Source organism: Dendropsophus ebraccatus, chromosome 3 (genome assembly GCF_027789765.1).
Source record: "Dendropsophus ebraccatus isolate aDenEbr1 chromosome 3, aDenEbr1.pat, whole genome shotgun sequence".
Classification (NCBI taxonomy): Eukaryota; Metazoa; Chordata; class Amphibia; order Anura; family Hylidae; genus Dendropsophus; species Dendropsophus ebraccatus.
In genome coordinates, this window is record NC_091456.1 from 69,588,557 (window position 1) to 69,605,590 (window position 17,034).

Consider the following 17,034-nt stretch of genomic DNA (forward strand, 5'->3'; position numbering starts at 1 on the left):
CAGTCAAGGGCTGGTCCAAAAAAAACCCTCTAAGTTTACCAAGTATCCAAAATATTATTATTAAAATTACCTTTATTGTGAATGGGTATAATTATAGAAGCACACAGTTTAAAAGCAACATGCTTAAGTGTAACTGGGGCAAGTAATTACTATAGTGATGTTTCCTTCAGGGTAGATCCACTAGGTTGATAGCATTAGCATTACCGCATGTTGAATCATATAATGTGTCTAAAAAACTAGAGGTCAGTAAAGCTCCACTATTGGTGTATCCGCTTATCCGTATATTGGTGTATCCGCTTATTCGATTGAATCCTTTTACGTGGATACACAAGTGGGTCGCTATAATTGTCGGTAGCCTGTCATTATAGTGACTACAGGCAGCGTTCAGTAAACACAATCCAAATCCGTATGATATTGGAGCCATATCCACACGTACCTTATACCCAAAGTACTGAGGCAGCAAATGCAAAGGTAGGGTCCTATTCCACGGGCCAAGCAGGGCCCGATCAACAATGTAATCTAGCAGATCGGCGGTCGTTTACTGGGCCTATTCTATGGCCTGACAATCGTTAGCGAGGGCTGCAGGGACATTGTTACCGATGTCCTTGCAGCCCTTGCAGCATACATTACCTAGCAGGGCTTCTCCTCCGCTCCGTCTTCCTCCCCAGGTCCCGCGGCGCAGCATCAACTCCAGAGTGGCCTGACTGAGCTGTCAGACCGCTTAGCCAATTACTGGCCGCAGCGGTCCCAGCCAGTGATTGGCTGAGCGGTCTGACAGCTCAGTCAGGCCGCACCGAAGCTGATGCTGCGCCGCAGGACCTGGGGAGGAAGATGGAGCAGAGGAGAAGCCCTGTGGAAGCTCTGTGGAATAGGCCCCTTAGTCTCAGAAGGCTTGAAGTGCCTGTATAGTATGCGATACAACCCAGCACTAGACTATAGGGCAGTTGCCCATACTACTAGTATTGACTATACTGAGCTACAACCTATAGTAGGTCTCTCTCTTCCTGTATTAGGCGGACAGGAAAGCTTCCCGCCAGCCCCGGAAACAGGGATTTGTTTTGCTAGTTGGTTGCCCAAGCTATGCATATTCAATTAGAGTTATTCCCAAATATGCACACCCGCTGCAGTCAGGGGTACATGTACACTCAGTCACGGATGTTAAAACAAAACGACAGGCCCCCTCGACATGTTTCGGCACTAGGTGCCTTTCTCAAGAGGTACGGGCACTGTGCCGCAGGACAACGTTCTAGAGGTCTTATAGCCTCCAACCTGATCCTCCTCCAATCAGTGCCAGTTTGCCACTCTAAAGGTTGACACCCCTCACCTGCCAACATTGGTCGGAGCGTCATACCGACGGGAGGGATTTAGTAACGTGCATCTGCGCAGAAGTATCCTGCGCCGGTACTTAGCACTAGTGGATTCGTCACATCAAGTCCACTTGCGCAACAAGTGATGTGTGTGGACTTAGACATTACAGTGAATCCTGCTCAAAGGTGCGCATGTCTTCAGGTAATACCACGTCCTATAGGGAAATCTCCCATTACGTATATGTGCAAAAACAGCCTGCGCAAGCACTCAGTGGATTCATCACATCAAGTGATGGGGCAACAAGATCTGCTAACAAGATGGGCCAAAATTTCTGAAGTATACCTTTAATTTGTGAGATACTTTGGTCGTAGGTATCAATACATCTAAATATTGGTGTCTGGTTGGTCTCAGAGTCACATCTGTTAAACAGTAAATCCTGACTTGGGGTCGCCCTGGCCCTGGCAAACGCTCTATGTAATGTCTTTTTGGGATATCCTAGAGCTATAAAGTGTTTATACAGTAAATCGCATTCTCCAAAAAGGCAATATCCATGGAGCAGTTACGACGCAGCCCCACAGTACTGCCCCACAGGAATGCCCTTCCTGAGGTGGAGTGGATGACAGCTCAACCATTCAAGCAGGTTCCAAAAAACAGATGAAATATCAATTTGATTCAGAGGGAGATCTTGAGTGGAGAAAACACTGGAGGCTTCATTAAAAAACGAATCTGGGTTGGGTGCATGTGATAGGAATCCTGCTATAACAACATAAAAGTTCAAAAGCACACCATGTAGTGTGATGTTTTGCCCACATATAGCAGAGGACATAACCTCGGGTATCAGATTATAGAACAAATTATGGGCAGACGCTTGGAGAGTCGATACAATCCATTTACAATATAGGGCCAGTCAAGGGCTGGTCCAAAAACAAAGGGGGAGATTTATCAAACATGGTGTAAAGTGAAACTGGCTCAGTTGCCCCTAGCAACCAATCAGATTCCACCTTTCATTTTCCAAAGAATCTGTGAGGAATGAAAGGTGGAATCTGATTGGTTGCTAGGGGCAACTGAGACAGTTTCACTTTACAACATGTTTGATAAATCTCCCCCAAAGACTCAAAATTTACCAAGTGTCCATGAGTGCACACGGAACCTAGAGAGGCAAGCGGGGGTGCGGATAGGTAAGCAAGGTCACATTATTATTTTTAACATCACAACAGCTAAATATCTAACTTTTACAAGGCTATGGCCCTATTTCTGTATGTGAAATGAAAATTCATTGTGAGAATGGAGTGCCCTAGATTTTAATAGTATCTGTATTGCAGGAAATTTTACTGTGAAACTACAGCGTGAAATCTGCTGCGATATGGTAGGTCCAGCAATCCCATTAAAAAATGCACAAAACCATATAGGTGAACTCACTGATCCCCCAACAATTGTTTGACACCTTTCCTACTTGTCTATGCTAGTCCCAGATTTAAACTTTTACATGATCCCAGTTTTACATCATGGCACCAGCCAGGTAAGTACATTTCCCAGCATGCACTGCACTTCAGAACCTATGTCGGGTCTTGTAGTGTCTGCCCAATACTGGCTCAATCAGGCTTTCCTTTTACGCAACATAATTGGGGTTGCTATTTAATTCTATCCTTGACCAACATTTATCTAGTGTGCACAGCCACTTTCTGCTATTCTTTTCTATGACTAATTGAATTATTCCAGAATATTTGATAATCTGACATCTATGTAATCCACTTTTTGTTGTATCAGAGTAATTTTACTGCATTTTCTTCCCTATTGTTGACACTATCATTGATAAAGCACTCTCTGACATCATACTCTACATAGTGTTCACAAACCCTTAATGGTTGTCATCTTGTACTATACACTTACTATACACTTTCATACCAGTGTCAGAAATTGTACTCGAAATCTAAGCTTTTAAAAGCACACATTAAATGGAACAGAAAATCTATTTAAATCGTATCTATGAGATCATATTTCTCCATGCAATGTCACACTTCTTTTATGGCAATACAGAGGGAAAATCTTCTTTCCCATGACTAAATGGTTTAACGTGGGATAAAATGATCCAAAACAATTAGGAATTTGAGAAAAGATTAAGATCTTAATTCTGACAATGAGTTTGCCTTGATAACCTTAGCACAACTGGTAATAGCTTCCAGATGTCAGATTCTGGGTGGCACAGAAGAGAAAATAGAGATAAACAGGATTTCCTTAATTATATCTGTCATATATATTTTCATGTATGTTTTTAAAAGTTACATTAAACATGTTATTTTCCTATATTTTGGGTGTTTTCACCCAGTTCAGAATAAGTCTTGGGCTGGGTTCATACTGGAAAAGAAATAAAATATTAATTATCCACTTCCTATCGGATTGCAATGTGTGTGTGTGTGTGTGTATATATATATATATATATATATATATATATATATATATAATGTGTGTGTGTGTGTGTGTGTGTGTGTGTATATATATATATATATATATATATAATGTATAATATTTTATTTTTTTATTTATTTTACAAGTGTGGTTGACCCTGTTTTTGTGTACGTTAAAAATAAACATAATGTAACAGACATATTGACATTGGCAGCAGAATAAGTGTCGTTGTCAAACACAGTTTTAGAACAGGACACCTGACATGAGAATATGTTGACCCAATAATAAAGGGGTGTGACAGGCTGTTTCCTATAACTCTCCAAGGAGATTGGCCACAGAGATTGAAGGGCAGCTGCACAAAGGTATTGGTGATATTGACAGTCCTTGTAGTTTTCCCAGGGGTCAATTTCCTAATACTGTAGTGTGAGGTGATCAGAGGGACGCAGGCTTTTCTGGCGCCATTTTTGATGCATTTTTGTGATAAGGTTATGCCACAAAAGCGCACGCAGAAACATTCCAAACAGCCGCTTCACCCATAGAAAGCTATGGGCCATTAAAAACATGGTATGCACACGGTATGTTTCACTGCAAAAGAGCCCCAATAGTCCCACTAATGTATCTGTCATAGTTAAGCTGTTTTAGTGCAGTTCCTTTAGGGTTCAGATCAGACGAACCCGAATTTTACGGCAAAATTTGGCGAACCTGCGGATCCAAACTTTTTAAAAGTTCGCTCATCTCTAATTGTCAGTAAACTATTATTTAGACTAAATTTAATAATAGAGAGGGAATCCGAGGCAAACAGAAAGGGGCAGATATACTAGTCCTGTTTAATACATAGTGTATGGCAGCTTAGCGATGATTGGTGTATAATAGATTTGGTATATTTTGCTAGACAAATAAACTTTTGTTTAACTTTACCCTATCTATTAGACCAAACATTTGGGCTAAAATATTCTAATGCTTTTTGACCTGGAATGCTTCTGTCCTATAATACCTTGTATTAATTCTAATGTCCTGACATACCCACTTCTATAATTACCAGACTTCTAAAACTCTAAAGTCTGCATCTGTCCTTTTTTTCTTGTTCGCTTGCTAATACCTGAAAGATCACCTCTGGAATAGTACACCATGATGGAACCACTTGGTGGAGTCTAGGGCCCCATGCACATGTCCGTGGCCATTTTTTTTTCCGGTCAGGAAATACTGATCAGGAAGCCTTTCAGGAGGCTTTATAGTCAGTAATTCCTGACAGTAAAAATGGAAAGGGAAAAAAATACATAAAAACATACTTACCTGTTGCACAGCAGTGCAGCTCTCGGCTTTTCTTCCCCGCTGGTGTGCCAAAATGCTGGAGAGAGAGCGGCATCCTGTGGCCAGTGGCATAATGCTGCCTACGGCCAGAAGAATGATTGACAGGACAGAAACCAACACACAGTGAGATGTAGCTGTGCCTGAGCCCGGGGAACGATAGAATTTGCCTCTTTAACACTAAAACACAGACACAAGCAACAAAGGTATTTTCTGATTGCTCTAATTGATATCTATCTAGCGGTGCCACCAGCTTGGTAAGCCATCATGGTGCATCTAAAATAAACAAACTGGAACAGCAGCAGGAAATGGCTTGCAATTATTTTGCTATGTTTTAGCTACTTCTGAACATTTTTCTAAGTGTTCTGTGGATAGGAGCAGGTCCTAGAGGTGGAATTCAGATCTATCAGACATTTATGGCATACCTTAGGCCATTTTCAGATTATTTAGTAGCTCTTTTACCCTTTAGTAGCCGTTTTACATGGGCAGATTATCATAAATAAGCATTACTAGAGAAGTTCATTTGGCCGATAAAAGTGTAAAAGTGCCAGTGATCAGCTGAGAAGCAAAATGCCCACTCAGCTGATTGCATCTTTTGAGCAGGCCTATAAATCATTGTTCATAGGCCGCATCTCTTCCTGTGTAAGCAGGGGATGTTTTGCCAATAGAAATGTGTTTAGATGGCCGCACAAAGAGGAATGTGCCGTTTTAATTGTGCAGTGTATAGGCATTGCAAACAGTGCTGATCTCACTGATCAGTGCTTGTTTGCTTCCATAGATGGCCCTATATCAAGCAATCTTGAGTACTTCATTGGAAAATTTTCACTGATCTCCCTGAGCTCAGTGATTGCTGTGATTTGTTGGTCAATTCTTCATTGCCCCCGTGAGCCAGAATCCTGCTCCACACTGAGGAGGGGCAAATACCCCAAAACAGCTGTCTGTGGATGGATGCCTGGCCATGTTGCAATACTCGCAACAGAGTTAGACTTTGACACATAAGGGGCCACCCTGGTATTTCCCTATTTATGTTCCAATACTCACAACCAAGTGGGACTTAAGGGACTATCTATCAGGGTGGTTTGGTGCTCTCCCCATCTGGAGGCACCCCTTGGCAACAGGCTATTACCATGTATTGGGAGTAGCAACCGAGGCTTCACTGACTTCTTTTTTGCATATTTAAATTTAGAGGGCATCAATGGAGACTCTTGACTGAGTACTTCATTGGAATATTTTCACTGATCTCCCTGAGCTCAGTGATTGCTGTGATTTGTTCATCTAAAATCACCCTAAGAAGCACAAAAAGGGTCACTCAGGGACTTATGTTCATTTCACAGGTTATTTTATTTCCTTTTACTTCTCTTCACAAGAAATGAAGCAAAATATTATCCGCAAACATCATATCACACTGAAATCTAAAAATAAATATATTTGTTTTGTAACAAAGACAACAAGAACAAAAGTCGTTGCACCAGATGTCATATATCAATTCCAAATGTTTCCTGACAACTTTTATATACTTGTATAAAGTAAGTTCAGGACGTTCTAAATTAATGCACATCCAAATTAGTAACATACAGACATCATAGGAATAATGTAATATAACAAATAATAAAAGAATATTTTACCATACATATGTTATGGAAACAAAAGTGGTTATTAGTAATGTGAATTTAGAACCAAATTCTGCTTTACGAAACACATTTGACAAGTTCCAGGCATAGGTTAAAAAAAGTGAAAAGGCGTCCGCTTTCTTCCAATGTCCAATGCACACAGTGTATTAAATGACGGACGTTGTTAGCACAGACATCAAAATAATCCACAATTATTCACATGACAATTTTTCACAGAAATCTTTTGCAAATAAAATGTTATTTTTTACTTGTTCACACACACAGTTTTTCTTTTTTCACTCCAATACGAGCTGTCCTGCACACATAAGTGTCGCAGGTGCCGGAGGTCATGACAGGCAGCCGCAGTCCCACAGCTGCCTGTCATTAATCCCTTAAATGTCACAATGCAAACGATTGCGGCATTTAAGGAAGTCAGTAACAGGACTAGCACCTGTCACTGACTGATCGAGTCCCCGGCAACATGACTTATACTTTAAGGCAGGGGTAAAACATTACCTCCATTCTGTCAGATTAGCAATCTGTGTATAGAGTCTGCTTTCAAGCAGACTCTATGTGCAAATCGCCGACAGTACTGATCAATGCTATGCATAGCATAGCATTGATCAGTACATGCAATCTCGGCTTTGCATATGTAAGTCCCCTAATGTGCATAATGTGCATTTTAAAACACAATTTAAAAAAAAAAACTTAAAAATTAAAGCCCCAATAAACGTTAAAATTATCTTCTTTCCCATTATACAAATAAAAATCTAAAAAAAATAAATGTGTTGTATATCCTAGAGTATTGGCCAATCTATTAAAATATTACAATATTGTTCCTGCCCTGTGAACAGTGTAATGTTTTTTTAATTATATATCAGAAATTTTTTTTTATAAAAAGCAATCAAAATGTTTATTTTGAACCAGCATGATACCACTAAAAACTAGAGATCATGGCGCAAAAAATGCCCCAACCAGCCCTGTAGGTGGAAAAGTAAAGCGTTATATCTCTTAGAAGGTGGGGAGGAACATTGCTTCAATTTGACCAGGACATCTGTGCATTAGTGCTGCAATATAACTCCAAAGTGTGTAAACACAACCTAAGATCTCACAAAACATAATGTTTTATGGGGATCATTGAAAAATGTTGCACTGATTAGATATTGCTGGTACATATTATACATTGATATATTGATACTAATATTAGATACTGATTAGATATTGCTGGTACATATTATACATTGATATATTGATACTGATATTAGATACTGATTAGATATTGCTGGTACACATTAGATATTGGTACTGATATTAGATACTGATTAGATATTGCTGGTACATATTAGATATTGGTACTGATATTAGATACTGATTAGATATTGCTGGTACATATTATACATTGATATATTGATTAGATATACTGATTAGATATTGCTGGTACATATTAGATATTGATACTGATATTAGATACTGATTAGATATTGCTGGTACATATTAGATATGGGTACTGATATTAGATACTGATTAGATATTGCTGGTACATATTATACATTGATATATTGATACTGATATTAGATATTGATACTGATATTAGATACTGATTAGATATTGCTGGTACATATTAGATATGGGTACTGATATTAGATACCGATTAGATATTGCTGGTACATATTATACATTGATATATTGATACTGATATTAGATACTGATTAGATATTGCTGGTACATATTAGATATTGGTACTGATATTAGATACTGATTAGATATTGCTGGTACATATTATACATTGATATATTGATTAGATATACTGATTAGATATTGCTGGTACATATTAGATATTGATACTGATATTAGATACTGATTAGATATTGCTGGTACATATTAGATACTAGAAAATGTACCCGGCGCTGCCCGGGTATAAAGTGTCAGTGTGTTAATTAGATTTGTTCTAAGGTGCCCAGGAGGCCAAGCTAAAGGTATTGTTTCATCTGAGTTAATCAGTGGAATTAGTGTATACCTGTAGTGCATAGTTGGAGGGGTTCTGTATACCCACAATGTATAGTTTTTAGGGATCTCGCATATCTGTAGTGCATAGTTGGGGGGGCTGTATATCTATAGTGTATAGTTGGGGGGGTTCCTGTATACCTGTAGTGTGTATTTGGGGGGGGGCTGCATACCTGTAGTGTATAGTTGAGAGAGGTCCTGTATACCTGCAGTGTACAGTTGGTGAAGGTCCTGTATACCTGTACTGTATAGTTCGGGGGTCCTGTATACCTGTAGTATATAGTTGGTGCTGTATACCTGTAATGTATAGTTGGTGGAGGTCTTGTATACCTGTAGTTTATAGTTTGAGGGTCCTGGATACCTGTAGTGTATAATTGGTGAAGGTCTTGTATACCTGTAGTATATAGTTCGGGGGTCCTGTATACCTGTAGTAAATAGTTTGAGGGTCCTGTATAACTATAGTATAGAGTTGGTGGAGGTCCTGTATACCTGTAGTGTATAGTTTGGGGTCCTATATACCTGTAGTATATAGCTAGTGGAGTTCCTGTATACCTGTAGTATATTTGGGGTCCTGTATACCTGTAGTGTATAGTTTGGGGTCCTATATACCTGTAGTATATAGCTGGTGGAGTTCCTGTATACCTGTAGTATATTTGGGGTCCTGTATACCTGTAGTGTATAGTTTGGGGTCCTGTATACCTGTAGTATATAGTTGGTGGAGGTCCTGTATACCTGAAGTATATAGTTGGTGGAGGTCCTGTATACCTGTAGTATATAGTTTTGGGGTCCTGTATACCTGTAGTGTAAAGTTTGGGGTCCTGTATACCTGTAGTATATAGTTTTGAGGAGGTCCCGTGCACCTGTAGTGTATAGTTTTGGGGTCCTGTATACCTGTAGTGTCCTGTATACCTGCAGGGTTGTATTTACCCGTAGGGCAGTGTTATTCAGTCACAGTGTGTCGGTATCGGTCATGTCTGGTATGGCGGTGTTATCCAGTCACAGTATGGTGGTATTGGTCAGGTCTGGTGTGGCGGTGTTATCCAGTCACGGTATGGTGGTATTGGTCAGGTCTGGTATAGCGGTGTTATCCAGTCACAGTATGGCAGTATTGGTCAGGTCTGATATGATAGTGTTATCCAGTCACAGTATGGCGGTATTGGTCAGGTCTGGTGTGGCGGTGTTACCCAGTCAGTTTGCCGGTATTGGTCAGGTCTGGTATGGCAGTATTATCCAGTCACAGTATGGCGGTATTGGTCAGGTCTGGTATGACAGTGTTATCCAGCACAGAATGGCGGTATTGGTCAGGTCTGGTATGGCAGTGTTATCCAGTCACAGTATGGCGGTATTGGTCAGGTCTGGTATGACAGTGTTATCCAGCACAGTATAGCGGTATTGGTCAGGTCTGGTGTGGCGGTGTTATCCATTCACAGTATGGCGGTATTGGTCAGGTCTGGTATGACAGTGTTATCCAGCACAGTTTGGTATACCTATTGTGCCCTGTGTATACATGTACTGTATGGATGGAGTAGGGGGCCCTGTATATACATGTACTGTATAGATGGAGTAGGGGGCCCTGTATATACATGTACTGTATAGATGGAGTAGGGGGTCCTGGATACATGTACTGTATAGATGGAGTAGGGGGCCCTGTATATACATGTACTGTATAGATGGAGTAGGGGGTCCTGGATACATGTACTGTATAGATGGAGTAGGGGGCCCTGTATATACATGTACTGTATAGATGGAGTAGGGGGTCCTGTATATACATGTACTGTATAGATGGAGTAGGGGGTCCTGTATATACATGTACTGTATAGATGGAGTAGGGGGTCCTGTATATACATGTACTGTATAGATGGAGTAGGGGGCCCTGTATATACATGTACTGTATAGATGGAGTAGGGGGCCCTGTATATACATGTACTGTATAGATGGAGTAGGGGGTCCTGTATATACATGTACTGTATAGATGGAGTAGGGGGTCCTGTATATACATGTACTGTATAGATGGAGTAGGGGGTCCTGTATATACATGTACTGTATGGATGGAGTAGGGGGCCCTGTATATACATGTACTGTATAGATGGAGTAGGGGGTCCTGTATATACATGTACTGTATAGATGGAGTAGGGGGTCCTGTATATACCTGTACTGTATAGATGGAGTAGGGGGTCCTGTATATACATGTCCTGTATAGATGGAGTAGGGGGTCCTGTATATACATGTACTGTATAGATGGAGTAGGGGGTCCTGTATATACATGTACTGTATAGATGGAGTAGGGGGTCCTGTATATACATGTACTGTATAGATGGAGTAGGGGGTCCTGTATATACATGTACTGTATAGATGGAGTAGGGGGTCCTGTATATACCTGTACTGTATAGATGGAGTAGGGGGTCTACCAGTTATTACTGTGGATGTTGTGAGGCAGCTTCCCTAGCAACCATTGCTCCCTGTGAAAATGAAAGCAGTAATCCTATTGGTTGCTAAGGCTCCAACTGCCGTGTCTGCTGCAGCTAATTATATCACCTGTGTTTGCAGTGAGGAGATTTTCCCATTCATCTCTATGGGGCGCTCTTTCCCCTCCCCCTCCCCTCCTGTACATCTGGCAGGGACGGGACCTTCGCAATAACCTTCCCGGGCACCCAATGTATCTGTGTGCCAAATTTGGGGTCAAACGGTTCAGGCGTTTGGAAGTCTATAGAGGACAGACAGACAGACAGAAGGACAGACAGACAGATTTTGATTTTTATGATATAGATGGGTACTGATATTAGATACTGATTAGATATTGCTGGTACATATTATACATTGATGTATTGATACTGATATTAGATACTGATTAGATATTGCTGGTACACATTAGATATTGATACTGATAATGGTATTAGATACTGATTAGATATTGCTGGTACATATTAGATATTGGTACGGATATTAGATACTGATTAGATATTGCTGGTACATATACAGTAATATATTGATACTCATATTAGATACTGATTAGATATTGCTGTTACAGATTTGTCAAACAACCTGAGCCACTGAGATACAACTAGGGCAGTCTTAAAGAAGAATTCATGGGAGAAAAAAAAATATTTCGCCTATATAGTACAGCATATACTATTATGAGACATTATTTCAGAGGTTCTTGTTCTTGCCTTCTGCTTACCTGTTTTAGCTTTGTTTTTTAGCCATATTAATATTGTATCCATCACAGAAAGGATTTCCCATGAATCCTCTGGGAGTGAAGTCTCACTAGCTAATAAAGCTGCGGGTGCTAGAGTCCAGCCAGGTGAAGTACTGAGACACATAAATGGGTTAAGCTTCACATTTTCACATTATTATTCATACTTATGTGCCGTTTTGATGCATTTTCTGATTTGGAGTGCATTTTTAAGGGAAGTATTGCCATGAGTAGAAAGCGTTTTGACCCATAATCACAACAAAACTGTTTTATAAGAATTCAAAGTGTTTGGGCAGTGGTCACGTGTTAACGTTTTATTGCATTTTTCACACATATTAACTGCATTTTGCTATGGCAAAAACAGAAATAAAGCTGCAATAGGCTGCAATGTGTGAACAAGGCTTCAGAGGAGGTGTTTACTATAGACAGAGCAGCAGCTGTATCATACAGATCTGGGTAGGGAGGGGTGAGGAGGGGAGGCATCTGTAGTTCACAGGAGGTCAGCTGACCAAGGACACACCGCTTCCTCTGAAACATAAAAGGGGTACTCCAAAGGATAAACATATATTTTAAATACATTGCTTTAATAAAGTTATATTTCTTTGTAACATTAAAGTATAATTTTTGTATTCAGATTTTTACTTCTGTTGACTGCCACACAATGCTATACAGAGCAGGATCCAGTCAGGGCCATATTAACAGCTGCTGCCACCCTAGGCACAAAGCCTGAAGACGCCCCATCTTCACTCGCCAATTAGCATCATGAACTTCTAATTTCTGTACGTAACCACAAGCAGCCGAAACCAGACCCTCATGCGGCAACCAATAGGTGTATGGCCAATAATCCTGGTAACAGCACATGACTACTGGGGAAGAAATGGGAGTGTGGTTTTGGCCACATGCATTTCTCTACATGTAGAAACCCCCCTTTGAAAGGACACCAGATTTACTGGCAAGTCTGAACGGGAGGTGGGAGACTAAAAAAGCTAAAGACTAAAGACCTAAAAAAATAAAAACAAAAGTTGTTTCCTTCCCCCTGCTCCCTGGTGCTGTCCCCCCTGCAAGGTGCTGCCCTAGGCACTGGACCATGGGTGCCTAGTGGTAAATATGGCCCTGGGTCCAGTTCCCCTGTGTACTGTATACTTTTATATACAGTACTCGGTTGGGAGGCTGCCCGATATGATCAATGTGTGCGGTAGCCTTTGCACAGCGAGCAGGGATTGCTATCACTTCTCACTGTGCTACTACCACTAGTAGTGCGAGCGGGGCAGAGGATGCCAGACAAACAATACATATGGTGCTGTATGACCACTGATGGTGAGCTTGCATGTTATGAGCAAAAAGAAAAAAAAAAGTTTTGACAAGGTATCCTACCGCGTGTGTGGGGGATTGATAGGTACCTTTTAAACAATGTAGTCTAAGGTTACACTTACACTGTTTAACATCTGGGCCAATCGGCCCAGTACTAGCACAAAGAAGTTGCTTCTAGTGCAATTTGCTGGTCTCTAATATAACAGCAATTCTGCCACCTGTCCACAATGGATCCAGGGAATAGGACTGAGCTACTGAACATGTGTGACCACCATAACTGGAATCATTAGGTGAATGTTTTAAGAGGAAATTAAAAGATAAAGCAATCATTTGGTTTATGTTTTCCACATTTGATTTCACTCCATTGGTTCTCCATATGGACTACATGATGGGACATGCAATATAAACAACTGCCACCTTCTAGTGCTAATAGTTTATGAATACTGGAGGAGTGAGCTATATAGCTCTTACATCCTATGAAAGAGACTTGAATTTGTCAGCATCAGCATTTACCCTTCCTTTGGGATTACCACTCTTCATTCTTGATTTCGCTCACTTGCCACCATCGTAAAAATCTACTAAATTAACTATGTAATGATTCAACTGCAACAGAGAATTACACACAGCATTAACCTACTGCAAACAGATGCTTATAGGTGCTTCCAACTATCTAGAGGATAAAAAGCTATATGTAGATATTTATATGTATAGTCTAGAAAATGCTTCATGGAGTTTATCTCCCAACAGGAGTCTTAAATGCATAAACTGAGAATCCATAAACCCCCCACTAACAATCATAAAGCAAGCCTTCATCCTTAAAAAACTACAAGACCATTAGAAAAATAGCAAAATAAAGAGCTTAAAAGACAGGGTATGTTCTGGGTTTGGATGTCTATCACTGTTGGACTGGCCCACCAGAGGACCAGAGGATCCTTCATTGGGCCCACAGCTTTAGAACCTGCACTAAGACTGACTGACATGTTGTTTCTTACTGGTTCTTCATTGGTGGGCCCCAGATACCCCAGTCCGACACTGATGTCTATGGTATTAATGTCATTCACTTATTCCATGGGAACATGATGGTCTTGGAGTAAAGGAGGACATTCTTATGGAGTCAATGGCCCTAATAAATGGTCTGTAAACAGACTGTCTTTTCCAGGAAGTATCACAATAAATGTGATAATCTAGAGATTTTCAGGATAACCAGATACGACCCATCATCCTAGTTCCCAAAGCAAAATAGTGAGTTTCTTGCAAGTCACAAATAACCATAAAATGTTGAAATTCATACATCTGCCATGGTAAATGAAGCATGAATATCCCCATTGTGCTCAGTACACACTATAATTGCTTTAGTCAGATGGCTGCTGCATTTATCTACAAATCAAACAGATCACACAGCTATAATTTCCGAACTTTCAAGCCAGCATTCAGAGCACTTTGAGCCAATGCTCCAGGCTTCACAATAATAACTAAAGCAGACAAAACAAATGATTTCATGTTTTACAACCTTCCACTGTCTGCTCTTAAGTGACTATTTTGTTTGCCCATCCCAAAAACATCATAATTAAAGACACACAGTGGTGGATATGTTCTAACCTGCATGTCTTACCAATGTGATAACGCAACCTTCCCAAACGTAACAAAATGTGACAGAGGAAATCTAATAGCAAGCAGCATGGCAAATAGATAAAAATGATGTGTTCTCACATAAAGGCTCCATGTGGGTCCTACTATAACTCCCAGCAGCCAATTCAGCTAAGGGATGTAGGCTCTTAAAATACAAATGTAAGATTTTTAGCTGAGGTTTTTGTAACTATCTATTGATCCAAAATGAAATTAAAACATTGGACATATATTCATGATAAATTATTCCATGAAGATGACACCATATATAAAAAGATGTGTAGCAGAAGCCATTTCCAAATTAGTTATCTAATTTTACCTAATGCTTTAAAATAAGAAGAGACTGGTGCCACAACTACATAACACATATTACAGGTTGAATGCAAGGCCAGCTATAGGAGTATACAGTGGCACCTTGGTTCTCGAACTTAATTGGTTCAGGAAAGGTGTTTGAGAACTGAGCAGTTTGAGAACCGAGCAGTGTTTTCACATAGGAAATAATGTAAATGTGTTTAATTGGTTCCGGCACCCACCAATAATTACCTACAATACTCATTTATTACATTGGTAAGTGCTCAGTATAATTACTACAGTACAGTACAGTACAGCACTATACTGTACAGTACACTATATACAAGAAACATTCAACAAAACCAGCAATTATAGTACATTAGTCACTAACTCCTCACTCTTCCTTTACTGTATAGTGTCCCCCCATCCCAGTACTGTAAAGGATGGGAGATGGCGGCGCACTGACTGTACTACTACTGTACTGTATATGCACTCCAGCAGTCTTATACAGTACAGTATTGTATGTGAAGCCTCACCAGTGCTAAACTCACCAGGTACAGCCCACCATACACGCTCGCAAAAATGTTCAGATACCGAGCAAAGTTTGAATTTTAAACGTTACGTCCAGGTAAATTTTTGTTTGAATACCACGGTATTACTGTACTTCAAGACTGGGGGCACGAAAAGTGTTTGAGAACTGAGCAAGAGTTTGAGAACCAAAGCAAACTTTCTTTGAAAATACTGTTTGAGTTCCAAGCAGTTTGAGATACCGAGGTACCACTCTACAACCCATCCCTACTGAAGGTACAACCACAAAGTGTATTCTGTGTAAGGCGACACAACCTTATCCTTTATTAAAGGGATATTCTGCTCAAACATGACTTTTCATATGTTGCTGTAAAATTGTGAGTGATGAAAGATATTAAACTGCCTATCAGGGCCTTACTTCAGTCTCCCCATTCCTCTCAACCTGAGGGAGTTCATGGTCTAAGCTTTGTTATTGGTACTGCACAAATCTGGTCCTGTTCCTGAGAGTGTTTTTTCAGGGGTCTGGCTGCTGATCAGAGCCCACTACTTCTTAACTTTCTGCTGTTCCTGTGTACATAAGCATGAATTTCTAAACCACCAGACGTGCCACTATGCCTGAGGGAACCTGCATGTCCCCACTGAGAGTCTTAAAAGTCGCTAAAAGTCAAGTCCTGCTAGGACTTTAGTCAGGAGTAGGAGAAGGTGCTTTTCTTGCTGAAGAAGTGACAGGCAGTGTACCTGTCACTGACACATTTAAATGCTGCAATCGCTATACATCACAGCATTTAGAGTTTAAAGGTGGATCAGCATGATCACTGTTATCCATCATTTACTGTGAGTACTTGCTGCTAATAGCAGTCTGTACTCACTGTCTATTAAGCAAGCTCTGCTCAGTATTATAATGCATGCTTGCATACTACGGTGTCGTGCTTAAAGCCCATACTGTACATATATGATGTGTGTAGCCAAGTGGTTAAAGATAGTAGGTTCCTCCTTGTAAGATCCCCTATTAGGCCTTATCAGCAGGTTAGGATGCACTTGCTGATAGATTCCTTTTAGTTATAGAAAATTACATATGCTACATATAAGTTCAGCATCTCCTTCTGAGCTTTATGATGTCTTCAGACAGAGTAGCATAGGAAGCTTGACATATACTATATTATTTATTATTCCATGTCTATTTCATGAAATTATATCAGAATATCAAACAAAAGCAGCACTATTATTTGATATTATGTACAGTAAAGTACTTAGGACATAGTCAGACCCTAGTAATAATGCCTTCTGAATTCACTAAAGCTGAGAGTATTTGGGCCCCACCTGTAATTTTGCCCAGGGACACATTTTTGCCTAAAACCGGCCCTGATTGTGGGGAACAATGGTCTGGCAAGTTGGGTTGCAACCTCTCCACTTTAACTGGAATACTACACCATTTAGCCATAACATTTG

General features: G+C 40.3%; 1 protein-coding gene across 4 annotated transcripts in view; it reads right to left on the minus strand.

The window, feature by feature from the left end:
• The window catches only part of FREM1 (FRAS1 related extracellular matrix 1), a 130,329-nt gene that overhangs the window by 107,805 nt on the left and 5,490 nt on the right, over positions 1 to 17,034 (minus strand). The window contains exon 1 of one of the 4 annotated variants that reach the window (XM_069961975.1): positions 11,014 to 11,074. The exons of the other annotated variants lie outside the window; for them this stretch is intronic. The gene's annotated coding sequence lies outside the window, so the exon portion shown is untranslated. Of the gene's footprint in view, positions 1 to 11,013; positions 11,075 to 17,034 lie in introns of those variants that run through there. 4 annotated transcript variants of the gene reach the window in all.